Source organism: Olea europaea, unplaced genomic scaffold (assembly GCF_002742605.1).
Source record: "Olea europaea var. sylvestris unplaced genomic scaffold, O_europaea_v1 scaffold578, whole genome shotgun sequence".
Classification (NCBI taxonomy): Eukaryota; Viridiplantae; Streptophyta; class Magnoliopsida; order Lamiales; family Oleaceae; genus Olea; species Olea europaea.
The window spans coordinates 80,481-93,770 of record NW_019264120.1 but is presented as its reverse complement, the minus strand read 5'-3'; the positions used below and the strand labels follow the sequence as shown (position 1 = coordinate 93,770).

General features: G+C 33.3%; 1 long non-coding RNA gene across 2 annotated transcripts; it reads right to left on the bottom strand.

The window, feature by feature from the left end:
* Window positions 1–7,039: 7,039 nt before the first annotated feature.
* On the bottom strand, window positions 7,040–10,047 carry LOC111389331. Of its 2 annotated transcripts, none has more exons than XR_002701720.1 (3): window positions 9,966–10,047; window positions 7,649–7,760; window positions 7,040–7,473 (listed from the first exon to the last, which is right to left on the bottom strand). It is a non-coding gene; the product is annotated as an uncharacterized LOC111389331 (long non-coding RNA). The 2 variants fall into 2 exon arrangements; XR_002701721.1 differs by lacking the exon at window positions 9,966–10,047 and adding an exon at window positions 7,988–9,959.
* Window positions 10,048–13,290: the final 3,243 nt, after the last annotated feature.

Below are 13,290 nucleotides of genomic sequence, written 5' to 3'. Positions count from 1 at the left end.
CATTAGTCATTGTTTAGTATTTATACAGGAATTTATTAGGACAACTTTGTGACTTTTTTTCTTTTCTAGGACTAGAAAATCCTAAGACAGCTTTTTTATTTACATTAATGCCCTTACAATTTTCTTAATTTTTGTATTATTTGTTTTAATCAAAGTTAAATTTGTGGACATTTATATTACTTTCTTATCTCTAATTCTAATCTACGTATATGAACAATGATCTATTAAGTAATGGTACTTATCTTATGTTAAGCACTGATGATATAACAGATCAATCCATTTGTGGATAATAAATTTAATTGAAATTAAGACTAATCAATGAATATATATATGTACATCGATATTTAGCATAAGTTTAGAATGATCCTTAATATATCATTTATCATACATGTATGAAGACTTTATCTTCAACAACACACAGTTCAAGTTTTGGAGTTCAAAGGTATTTTGTTATTTTCTCAAGAAATTTTTAACATCTCAACGAATCATTACATAATAAATAAGAAGATGATAATACATTTTCTATTATCATGACAAATTGAACTTTGAAGCCTTTACATTTAGCCCTTCTTTGACTCCAATTCTTCCGAAAATTCATTTTTTCAAAACTTATTTTTAACCACACATTTTTTAATATAATAATATTATACGTAAATTCAAAACTTTTCTTTAATTTTTAGCCACATATTCTCTATTAATCTGCTATTCAAAATGCATTATTTCCTCCAAAATGGAGATCAAACAAGGGCTTAATAAGAAGATTTAATGTGATAAGATGTTAAAATATATCAGAGGAAGGAACAATAGATGAAATAGAAAATTTAGGACAAGCAATGTGATCTCAACTCCAAATTTTTAATATTATCACATTCGATTTATATTTTATAAGATTGTTGTTATTATCTCTTGTTCTCACTTTTAAATTTTACTTATTAACGATTGCTTTTAAGATCTAATATATTATAACGATCTAGATTTACTAGATATATTCTTTAATTGTTCATATACATAAAAGAAATTATTGATTTATTATGTCCATGTCCCAAACCTATTATTTTTTGCACGTATATTCCCATTTTTCAAAATTGTGGCATATGGATCCCCAGTTAATGCAAAACATATATTTGAATGTTATGTGATACTTAGGTAACGTCGGGATGAAATAGTAAAAATGTTCAAAATATTTTCACAAATCAAATGGTGACTTCGTCTTTTGTTTAAAAATTTGAATAAGGTAAAATTCATCAATGTTCATAAAACATAGGATTTTGCAATTTGTGCATCATTTTTTTACGTCATTGTTGATATTCCCATTGTTTTCAAAATATTGTGGGTAGGAAAATATCTGAAACTGTCAAATTTGGTGTATATTTTGCATGATTATAAAATATAGTGGCTTGTTTCATAATATTTTCTACTAAAAAGGGTTATAGATATAGCAAATGGTAAGTTAAGGAGGTAAATATTACGTTTGTGAAAGATTTGAGACCTTTGGTGAAATTTACCCTTTTTCTTTATGGCATAGTTAATCCGTACATACATATATATATATATATATATTTTAAAGGTTGAACTCCAACTTCGGGGGCCCCCATCGTATCATCCCTGGACATATATCATTTTTTATTGGACAAATAGAGGCAATGGTAGGGGTGGACACACGCATGAACATTGCTCCAATTTCGCTCAAATGAAAATGAGAAATGCCGAAATCTACCAAATAAAGGAGAAATTGAATTATTGTTAATAATAAAAAAACGAATGTAGGATTTTAGAACCCTTAATACATATTTAAAGAGTACAAATGAATTCTAATCAAAGCAAACCCCTAATTCTGTAGGCAAATATGAACAATATTCAAAAAGTGCAAAAATGATATAAATATCCTTGAACTGACTCAAAATAAAAAGAGAGAGAAGCTAAAACGAACCCCTAAAAGAAGGTCAAAATCATCACTTGGCAAAATTTTAGGGAATTGAATAACGCTTTCAAATTGTACTCGCTTGCATAAATTTGACACTCAATGTAAAAGTTACGCAGGTTTTGGTAGAACCTTCTCATTTCTTCTCCTTTTCAATTGGTTTACGATTTTATCTTCTTACTGTTCGGCATCAATGGAAGAAAAAAAATTCTCATGAAACAATTTGTAAGATTGGAAGGATGAAATGAAAATATGATGACACAAGGAGTTAGACGAGCGAAATGACTCGATATAATCCATCAAATGAATTATTTTATTACCAATTGTCTTTCTTAAAGCAGGAGCAGGAGCAGGAGCAGGAGCAGGAGCCTTGGCATTGGGTTGGATTGGTAGTTTTGACCAAACAGACTTGTGTTTCAATCCTTCAATCTGTCGTGATAACCATAGAAAAGAAAGAAATATGTTTATTAGTACAATGGGAAACAGCTCTCGGCGTATTCGCTTTTTGTAGGTAAAGTCGACGCCTACCGCTTTATATGTGCAGTTCCTATCAATGCGCCCATCACGGCGCCCTCCACAATCTTAAGTAACAAAATTTGGCGAAGGATTTATTTGAGCTTTTTTTTTTTTTTTTGGAAAAATAAATTTTATAATAATGATTTTTCCAGAGAATGTGCGGTTAAAAATTACGAAAATTTTTTGGGTATACATATATAATTATTTTATTGAGAGAATGTATGATTAAAAATGAGTTTTAAAAAAAATGAATTTTTAAAGAATGGATCTCAAATAGGGACTAAGATAGTTTTACTTAGATTTACCTAGATGCGCTTGGCTTGACTTGACTTGATTCACTCCATTACCTACTATACAAACATAATTAATTGGTTATTGATATGCATACCAAGTTAAGTCCGCGTGAAGTCTCCTTACTTTACGTGTTGCTGCATCTTTCACTCCGGCAACTCACCCACTCACATTAAAAAGAAAAAGAAAAAGAATGGAGACCAAATTCAAAGTTAGAGAGCCAAAGATTGAGATTATAAATAGAATAAAATGAGGTGTACAATGCCGAAAGATATCGGGACGGATTACTAGGTTGATATGAGCCTTAAAAACTATAATTAACTTGACCGATATAGCAAGTTATTTCAAGTTTCTCTATAACTAAATTTACCTAGATGCACTAGATTTTGCTTTATTTAACCATTATGTACTATATATACCAAGTAGAGTCCACATCAAGTCTCCTCACTTCACATGTTGCAACACCTTCACTCCACCCACCCACATGAAAAGAAAACGAATGGAGACCAAAGTCAAAGTCAACAGACAAAGATTGAGATTACAAATCGAATAAAATGTGGTGTACAATGCCAAAGGATAAAAACATATACTGTTCACATGCACACTCTTTATTGGATTGTACACCATCAAAATTGTTAAAATTTAGCAATAAGATCAGAAGAAACCAAATAATCAGACAAAAATTGCATACCTTTTTCTCCTTGTGTGTAACAATAATTATAATGCAATGAAGACATGACAAGGTAATCTTAGAATAACAAAATTGAAGTGATGAAAACTCAAACCTTGGAATCATATGTTTGTTAAAAGGAATAGGCATAATCTTAGAATGAACTACGTTACTTGATCATTTTGATACATTTCTTTATTTTTCAGTGCAGAATAAGAAACTCGAGGGTAAAAATTTTCATGTTTCAACGCGAATCTTATAGAACACTATCGAGTTATATTTGCAGTCGCGAAAGTTTAAATTCAAAGAACATCATATGTGATTTAGTTTATGATTTTGTGTTACATGATTAATTGAAGTCAATCCTAATTACGTAAACGGAAAAAAAAATAATATTTGAATGATGATGTCGAAATTATCTCACAAGAGGACACTAGCATTAATAATTAATAAAGTAGCGACTAGATTATCGTCTCACGAGTATTGATTATTGATTTTGCCCTAAAATTGATCCTAACAATAATACATTAAATTTCAGTTTTTAAATTGATTTTTTCATAATCAACTAAATGAGCAACTTAATTCAAACAGAGAAAGCGTCAGCTAGAAACCAATTAAAAAAATAATTAGAAATCCTGATTTCACTAATTGACAGTGCTCGTGTTCATTTCATAATTGATTCAATTAGTGTGTAATTAGTCGACATATTCAAGATAAAATATTAATGTTTTTCGCTCGAGTACTACTTAACTTATTTCTAAATATTAATAATTTCATCTCTTGATTAATAATTTGATAAAAATGATGTATAAGAACATAAGACAATTGCATGAACAAGTAGAAATTTCTCAATTTAATAACAAATTCTTGAGAAAAAATAATATTGTGTTTTTTAACATGCAATATCTCGATTTAGTATGTAATAAACATCCCGTAGTTTCATTCTCTTTAACAAATACAATTCGATCATGTCAAATCAACCCAATTTATAAAAAGAAAATCCCAAAATAATGATTGGACTCTGAATTCGATTATCTTTTCAATTGTATATTTTGAAAATCTTTGTACCAAAATTTATGCTCTAATTTCCTCACAAGCACCACGTTTTAAGTTCTTTATTTTGCTTCTTCTAGTCCTTTCATGCTTAACATTCTTCGCTTTTGCATGAATCATCTTCAAATTGAGAGTTTCTCTCACAAAAATAATATCCAAATAATCAAATAGTAAGTAAATTTAAGAGTACAAATAAGTTTGTAAATCACATTTATTAGATGTATATATTATGTGACATTTCTCATACCTTAAATTTTTAAATCAAGCTATTTGATAGGGTATTAAGTGCTTGTTTCAAAAAACAAAAACAAAAAAATGAAAAATGAAAAACAAAAGAATTTTGTATTTCAAATTTTATCATCGCCTACTCAATTATTTGAGCATAAGGCTTTCATTGAAACGCGTGAAGGTCGAAGGAGTTGAAAACAAAAATTTCATTTCAGTTGATGACTTTAAGGTCAAATAGGGATGATAGTGACAGGGAGTAGGCTTTCTGTAATGGCGCAAATGGCGGGGATAATGGAAAAACTGTTTGACCAAGTGTTATTAAAACTCATCAATTTTCATGCTAAATGTAGTGCTTTGAAGATCACACACTTAGCTTTTGTTGATGACTTGATACTTTTCTCTAGAGGTGATCAAACCTCGGTGGCTGTATTGATGGATTGTTTATCCAATTTCGGAAAGGCATCCTGTCTTAGGATGAATGTTGACAAATCATGCTTGTACACGGCGAGTATTCATGGGCAAGAGCTTGACAATATATATGGCCTTACAAATATGTCTTAAGGAATTGATGCCATTTCGTTATTTGGGTATCCCACTTGCGGCACAAAAACTGAAAATCAACCCTTATGCGAGGAGAGCGGAACTTGTGAGGGCAGTTCTTCAAGGAGTTGAATATTTTTAGCTCTCTATTTTCCCAATTCCAGCCACAGTAACCTCAAGAGTTATTAGCTTGCGCTGTAAATCCCTTTGGGGGTCGAAGAAACCGTTGATCGCCTGGAACAACATTTGCCTTCCAAAAAGTGAGGGAAGACTTGGTTTTCGTGATATAAAATTCTGGAATCCTGCTTTGTTGGCCAAATCTTTATGGAATATCCATAGAACGAAGGACACGTTGTGGGTCAAACGGATTAATGAAGTGTATTTAAGAGGAACAGAAATATGGGCTTATACAGCTAAGGAGGGAGACTCGGCCCTTATCAAGAAACTTCTGCAAATCAGAGACCGGCTCACTGGTCAGGAATGAAATACCCAGGTTGCTGGAATGGACTAATCTGGACAGTTTTTGCATTGACAAAGCATATGGTTTTTTTAGAAAGGCTGGAGTTAAGAAGGCATGGACAATGAAGGTCTAGAGGCCATACATCACGTCGAAACACTCCTTCATACTCTGGCTTGGTGCGCAATCCAAGTTGCTTACTGAGGACAAATTGACATATCTTAATATTCATGTCATGTGTGTTTTATGTGGATCACAAGTGGAAGACTGCCAACACCTTTTCTTCCAATGCCCTTTTTCTTCTTGCATTTGGAAGAATATCAAGGAATGGTCAGGGATTACAAGAGCAATGACTACTATTGTGAGTGCATTGAAGTAGATCAAAAAGGAAGCAAGAGGGACGTCTTGGCAAAGCAAGGTTAGGAGAATTGCTCTAGCTTGTTTTGTCTATTATATTTGGATGGCAAGAAATATGAGGATTTTTGAAGATATTAAGCTGCAAGTTGATAGCATTATTAGACGGTAAAACACACTTATACAAAGTAATGTTCTCTTTGTATTCGAATGTTTTGATCCAATTTGAGTCTCTTGCATTGGATCCTTGATTTGGATGTTTGTAAATGTTTTTACATTGTTTATTTTGTCTTCCCGAGTATGCTCGTAGTATTTGTATAGATGTCTAGTACCTTGTTCGCCCTAGTATGCTCGAAGTACTTGTATTTCACTTGATTTTTTATTGTCAGGATACACCAATGTAATTGTAATTATGCTTCATCTTTGATTGCCCGGGAATGCCCGGAGTATTTGTACGCAATTTTGACTAATATATATTTATTTACATGATCCCAAAAAATAAAAAAAATTGTATAAATTATTATGTATATATAGCACAACAGAAAAGTATTGATAATTTTGGATTTTGCTCCTGTTTGTCCATCATTTCTTTAAACTTATTTTTCTTTAAACTCATTTTTAATCACAAATTTTATGAAACCTATGACTTTTATCAATTTTTCAACCACATGTTTATTATCAAAATCTACTAAAATTTTAATTTTTTATTCAAATCAGATAGAGGCTTTGCATATTTCTAGATATGTTCAATCACGAATCATATATTTCAAAGAATAATGTTGTTAAAATGAGTTTGTTACAGTGTACAATTTCTAACTCCCACTAGATAGATCATGCGTAAGCTTAGATTGCCTTGTGCAAGTAGTTTTGATTTGATGCTAGCATACTTGTCGATAAAAAATTTCATTAATTTTATATTCAGAAATTTACAAAATGAACTTGCTTCCCCTGTCACATCAAGATCATGCCCTACACATTAGAAACAATTATGCTACACTAACATCTTGAATGACCAAAAAGCCACGTAGTAGAATTTTATTCGACCATTTAAAAAATAGTCAACAATGTCATCCAATCATTTTTTTACACATCTTCTATCAATAAAAATGCCAAATTCATCTAACAACAAAGCTTAATTCCATTAGAAATGAGGAAGAAAAATGTAAACGATGTATAGACACAATTTCTGTGTCAAAAATTAAACATACAAGGCACATCACATGGTATATTAGAAAGACATTTATATGCCAGAAACATGTTGAAAGCGTATCGAATCATGTCCAATTCGTATCAAAATTAAATATCAAACAAATACATCTGTTGGATCTTGTTGGGGATTGGACTCGTCACATAAGATTTGGAGTATAGGAATATCATACCCTAGGATTATCTGCCGTGTTTATGGTTGGCTGGTCTAGGTACGAATATTCGGTCTTGATCCACCTGCAATCAGTCGAAAAAATGTTAGTTATACTCGACTAGAAAACAACATGCCTCTATCCTCAATGCTATCAAATTAAATTGCCAATTGCACATCATGCCCTAGGTGTGTATCTTAGTTGAACACGAAAAATAATTTACTAGATCTCAGTCGTCGCATTTAAATATTTCAACTCACCAGTCCTTGACTCCCACCCGCATCTATTTATTGTCACCCTTTCCACTTTGTTGTTCTTCTCACGCTTACCATTCTTCTTCAAGGAGTATTCAAATTGTCGGTAGTCATGTTCCTGCATACCAGACACTTACACTGAGTTAATCACCAACATAATAGAATTACAATTTAGGTTATATCAGTTTGGTTTGGTATGTATACAAGTTAGGTCCTAGACATTAAATCCAGGGTTTAACTCTTAATATTCTGCTGAGTATACCTCAACGAAAACTTAGACGAGAGTCCTGATAACACGACAAAAGGGTAACAAGTATATCATCAAGGACAAGAAATATGCCTTACAATCTACATTTTTTTATGATATAATCCCAGGGGATGTTGATAAAAATTGAGCTTTTCATTTGCACAGCAAGAAAGTTCATACTCTCCACTTGTATTCTGAACTCACATCTGCATAAGTTAGAAACAATGTGATGCCGATGGCAATGAACGAGAGCAATAAAGAAGGAGAAAGAAGTAGGACGAGAGAAATGAGGGAAAGATTGTAGGTTTATTCAATATTCAGGTCTGTCTTCTTACAACCAAAAAACCTCAATTTATAGGTCCTAAATAAAAATGAAAAGGAGAACTTGGATTTCCTTTTAAAAGGAGACAAATTTACTATTCTACGAAAAACAATAAAATGCAATAATGAAAATTCAATCCTTAATTGATTTGATTCTGTTTATGCCTAGAATATACTTTCCAATTTGCATCACAATGATGAAAGACAAACAAGGACAAGCTCTATATCAAACAACCAAAACATTGCAATATTTAACAGGATGCAGTTTCATGCCCAGCTTATCCAAGAAAATATGCAACATATCATCTGGTTTTAACAAACTATAATAGTTAAGGTGACCCCTTAGTGTTTTTGTTATTTTATTTCCTTTTCTTTCAATGGCAGTCCTAGCAACCCCTTCTACAGAGCATAGTGGCAAACGTGTAGCCCCATTCTGGTCATGCCACAGTAACAACCATATCGACACCTACTAAGCATTTCTTGAAAAAAATCATGCATTTACACATGAATGTGTGTGTATGTGGTTATTTTTGGCTACAACTAATAGGGCTTTGATTTGTTATCTAGACAAAGCAAAGGATGTAGAACACATGATCCTCTATGGGCTCAGTTCATTGGGAAGTTCAAAGGAACTAAATGATCACCTGCAAATCCCATATTTTTAATGAAACATCGAAATCCAAGACTTTCTTCCTGTGTTTCACTTAGTTTTCAGACCCAAATCAGACATTGAACAGGTCAAGGTCACAGGTCACTGTTTGAATCGATGGGTAACTAGTAAGAGCAGTGGATCATTGCTTAGAAAGTTATGTAAAGGTTTCCAAGTATCAAACAATAAAATTGAGATAAAATTGAAGTTTTTAATTATTTGGCATTAAATATATTTTCCATGTCGACATTGGATATTTTGTACTTGATTATTGAATTTTATATATAATTTGATCTAGAATATAAAATTTTCATGTGTAGATTGGGAAAAAAAAATGAAATTAAAGAAATGATAGTAACAAAATAGATGATTTTCTTGTATTACAGCATGCATATATACCCCAATATGGAATTTAAAACTATGCATAATGTTATTGTAGGCCTCCTACTATAGCAACTACCATGTGTGAGTCAGTGGTACTCGAATTGACTAATCCACCCTCAGATACAAGGTTCTGAACTCAACTTCGTTGTTTTATTGCAGAATTTAATGAGCTGTGGGAAAAGAAACTGTATTTCGTCCTAGTTCATATACCTAAAAACTGAAATATGAGAACTTGAGATTTTTGACAATTATATCTGCAAAAGAAATAGACCCTAGTGATCACCAGTAATTGGGACGAACTTGATGACTACCCAAACTAAAATCCCAACTCACTAGAAAGTTTAAACTTTATGATTTTGATCCAGGGACAATATATTTATAGCAATTTAGACTAAGGGAACTTGTAGCGTGTTTGGTTAAGCTTAAAAATGCCATTAAAAAGTGGCATTATTGAGAAGTACGTAGAGACATACTTCTTGATAGATCTACTAAATGACTCTCTAGTTTTGCCAGACGTCCTCTATGCAATTATCATACCTTAGATCAAAAAGCAAATTTTCTTCATATTGTCTGTTAAGACAAGGTGAATACTCAATACATGGAGGGAAATTCAGTCAAAATGAAGAACTAAGCATTTCAAGTGTTACTTGATTGAGTATGCAGTTGATACTTTCCGCTTTATAAACTCTATCCTAGAATGACACCATAGAGGTAAAACTTACCGAGAGACTTTGTGGCCTTTAATGAGCTGCAGCCTTTTTATAGCAGCAGAGAGATGATCCAACAACAACAACAACAACAACAACAACAACTTATCAATCTCTAGCTTGGCCACATTTGGTAACACAAGCATACATTTCCCCATGACAAGAAACCTTGGTACCAGTAGCATTGGTGTAGGTGGTCAGCTGACCTTGAGTTTTGGTTGCTTCATTTCAATTGCTTCCAATCAAAGAACTGGTATATGGAAGTTTTGCACAAGATTTTTCTTGCAGATATTGTGTATTAATAGAAGCACTGCAAAAATAATAATAATAATAATAATAATAATAATAATAATAATTGTAGTTAAGAACCGTAAAGAATAAAAAAAAGACATGTGACCTGATCAATTAACTACCATATTAAACAAATTTTCACATATGTATAGTCTGGGACTTGAGAGTCCAGTCGCAGGTCTTGTGCAAAAAGACAAACAATGATTGTTAAGAAAATACTTGCATCATTTTTTAATATTTGAATATTATGCTCGATATATACTTGATGACATCCTGCCTGCCTTCATATTCAATTGCAACATATTGATGTAAACATTATTTGACTATACGACCAAGAATCTGTGCGCTTCTGGTGCTCTATTCCATCACGTCCAAATAAATGTAAAACCATGGAAGACGACATAAACAGAAATGGAAGTTTAAGGTGTGCTACCATCCAGGTACGAATGATTAGACAACCATTTGGCATAGAAAGACATCAATACCAACTTGCAGCAATATTGAATTGAAACCAAATTCTATCCATGTCAATGATAAGACAACCATTTGGCATAAACAACACATCAAAATCAAGTTGCAGCGATAATGAAATGAAATGAAATGAAATGAAATTCTCATCTAGAAGATGGTTGATCCAACAAATTATACCTATACCTGACCAGACACGTAGGGTTTGGAACAAGTTCAATCAGTCCTATCATTCTTCCGAGATTTCTATTTATCAATTATGTATTTGCTTTACAACAATATCAACAAACCTCCCCCGTAAAGCTCTAGCTCTTTGTTTTGCCTTTTTTTCCTTTTCCACGCAAAACAATGTGTTATGAAGAAAAGCAAAGGAATAGATATAAAATTATCAGGCTTTCAGGAATTATCAAAAAGAAAGGGGTATCATATTGATTGATAGTGAGAGTACCTATAGCTTGATTGATGAACAACTAGCCCAAAACATCAACTGCAGGATGCAGCAGACTAAACCCACATCAGTAACCATGACAAGGGGAGAAAAACTAGCCAGTAGGGATATCTGTAATCCACTAATATGGAGAATGCAGGATCTCAAATTCCACCAATTCAATTATGTGTTGTTAGATTTCATTAAAGGAAGCATCATATTCACTCATGAGTGCTTAAAGATGGAACTAAAAAGTGAGGCCATCAATGAAGAATTTAAGATGATGATTGATACTGAATAGAGTGCTAGTTCAGGAATCAAATATATAGAGTGATGGCACTGCCATCACCGAGAAAGATCAAGAACCCATACCAGCTGAATTCAAGGCTGTCGTGAATCAATTTCCCATGGTTTTCTTAGAACCAACAGGGTTGCCACCCCTAGATTCAATGATCACCATTTACCACTTAAGGAGGGAGCACTGCCATTTTAGATCATGCCATACAGATATCCACAAATATAAAAAGTAGAAATTGAGAGATGGTCAAAGAAATGAGGGAATGGGGAATAATTCAGCGGATTAATGTTTCTCCTGTACTTTTGGTTAAGAAAAAAATGGAACATAGAGGTTTTGTGCAAATTAAAGACAATTGAATAGCCTCACTACTAATGACAATTATCCTATGCCACTAATCGATGAATTATTGGATGAACTGAACAGGAGAAAGTGGTTCACAAAATTGACTTGAAGACTGGATATCACCAAATCAGGGTAGCAGATGAGGATGTTCATAAAACAGCCTTTAAGACCCATGAAGGCCTTTATGAATTCAAAGTAATACCCTTTGAACTTACTAACGCCCCAACCACATTCCAATGTCCAATGAATGAGGTACTTACGAAACAGCTCAGGAAATTTGTTTTGGTGGTTTTTTATGATATCCTAATCTATAGCACTGACTGGTGGACATGGACTCATTGTGAGCATGTTACCGTGGTCCTTAACCTTCTAAAGAAGCAACAACAGTATGCTGAAGAGACCAAGTGCACTTCTGGGCAACCTAAAATAGAGTATCTTGGTGATATTATCTCTACAAAAGAAGTGGCAGCTGACCCTTCCGAGGTAATTGCAATGCAAGAATGGCCTAAGCCAGTCAATGTCAAACAGTAGAGGGGAATTTTGGGCTTGACTGGTTACTATGGGAGGTTAGTAAGAGGATAATGAGCCATGGCCAAACCTTTAACTGACTTATTGAAGAAGGAAAATTTCATTTGAAGTGAGGCTGCTGAGTTAGAATTTCAAGAATTGAAGAATGGTATGAGCACTACACCTGTATTGGCTTTAGTAGATTTTCCTGTACCATTTATCATGGCAACAAATGCATGTTATGGGGGAATTGGATCTGTATTGATGTAGAACAAAAGCCTATAGCCTACTCGAGCAAAGGCATTAACAGTAGAAATTTGGGCTTGTCAATTTATGAAAAAGAACTATGAGCCTCAGTAAAGTTCGTGGGCAAGTGGAGACAACACCATTTCATTATCAAAACAATCCACTGATCACTTAAGAACTTAGTTGAGCAAAGAATCACCACTCCATTACAGCAAAAGTGGTTGTCTAAACTCTTAGGGCTTAGCTATAAGACACATTATAAAAGGAGGTGGACAATAAAGTGGCAAATGCCTTATCTAGAAGGGAAGACAAGGAGGCTGAGTACTTAGCAGTAACTATAGTAACCCAAGTATAGATTTAAGAGGTGATAGCCAATTACCAAGGAGATGGAGAAGCTGAAGCAAAATCACTGCCTTGTTACTCAATGACAATGCAGAACCAGAATACCACTTTTTGAATGGGCTACTTAGGTATAAATCTAGAGTTCACATTGGCTTTAGAGGACGAGTGATGAAGAAACTAATTGGAGCCATTAATTCGTCACAAGAAGGTGGACATTCAAGAGTACAGGCTAGTATCCACAAGGCTAAGTAACAATTTTGTTTTGGCTTGGGATGACTAGAGAAATTATATAGGAGGTTTTGAAATGTAACACATGCCAAGGCCCAAAGGTGTAAAGGGAAACATGTGGCATACCTAGAATTACTACAGCCACCACCCCATAGCCACGATATGCTTGGAGTCATATCTCTATCGATTTC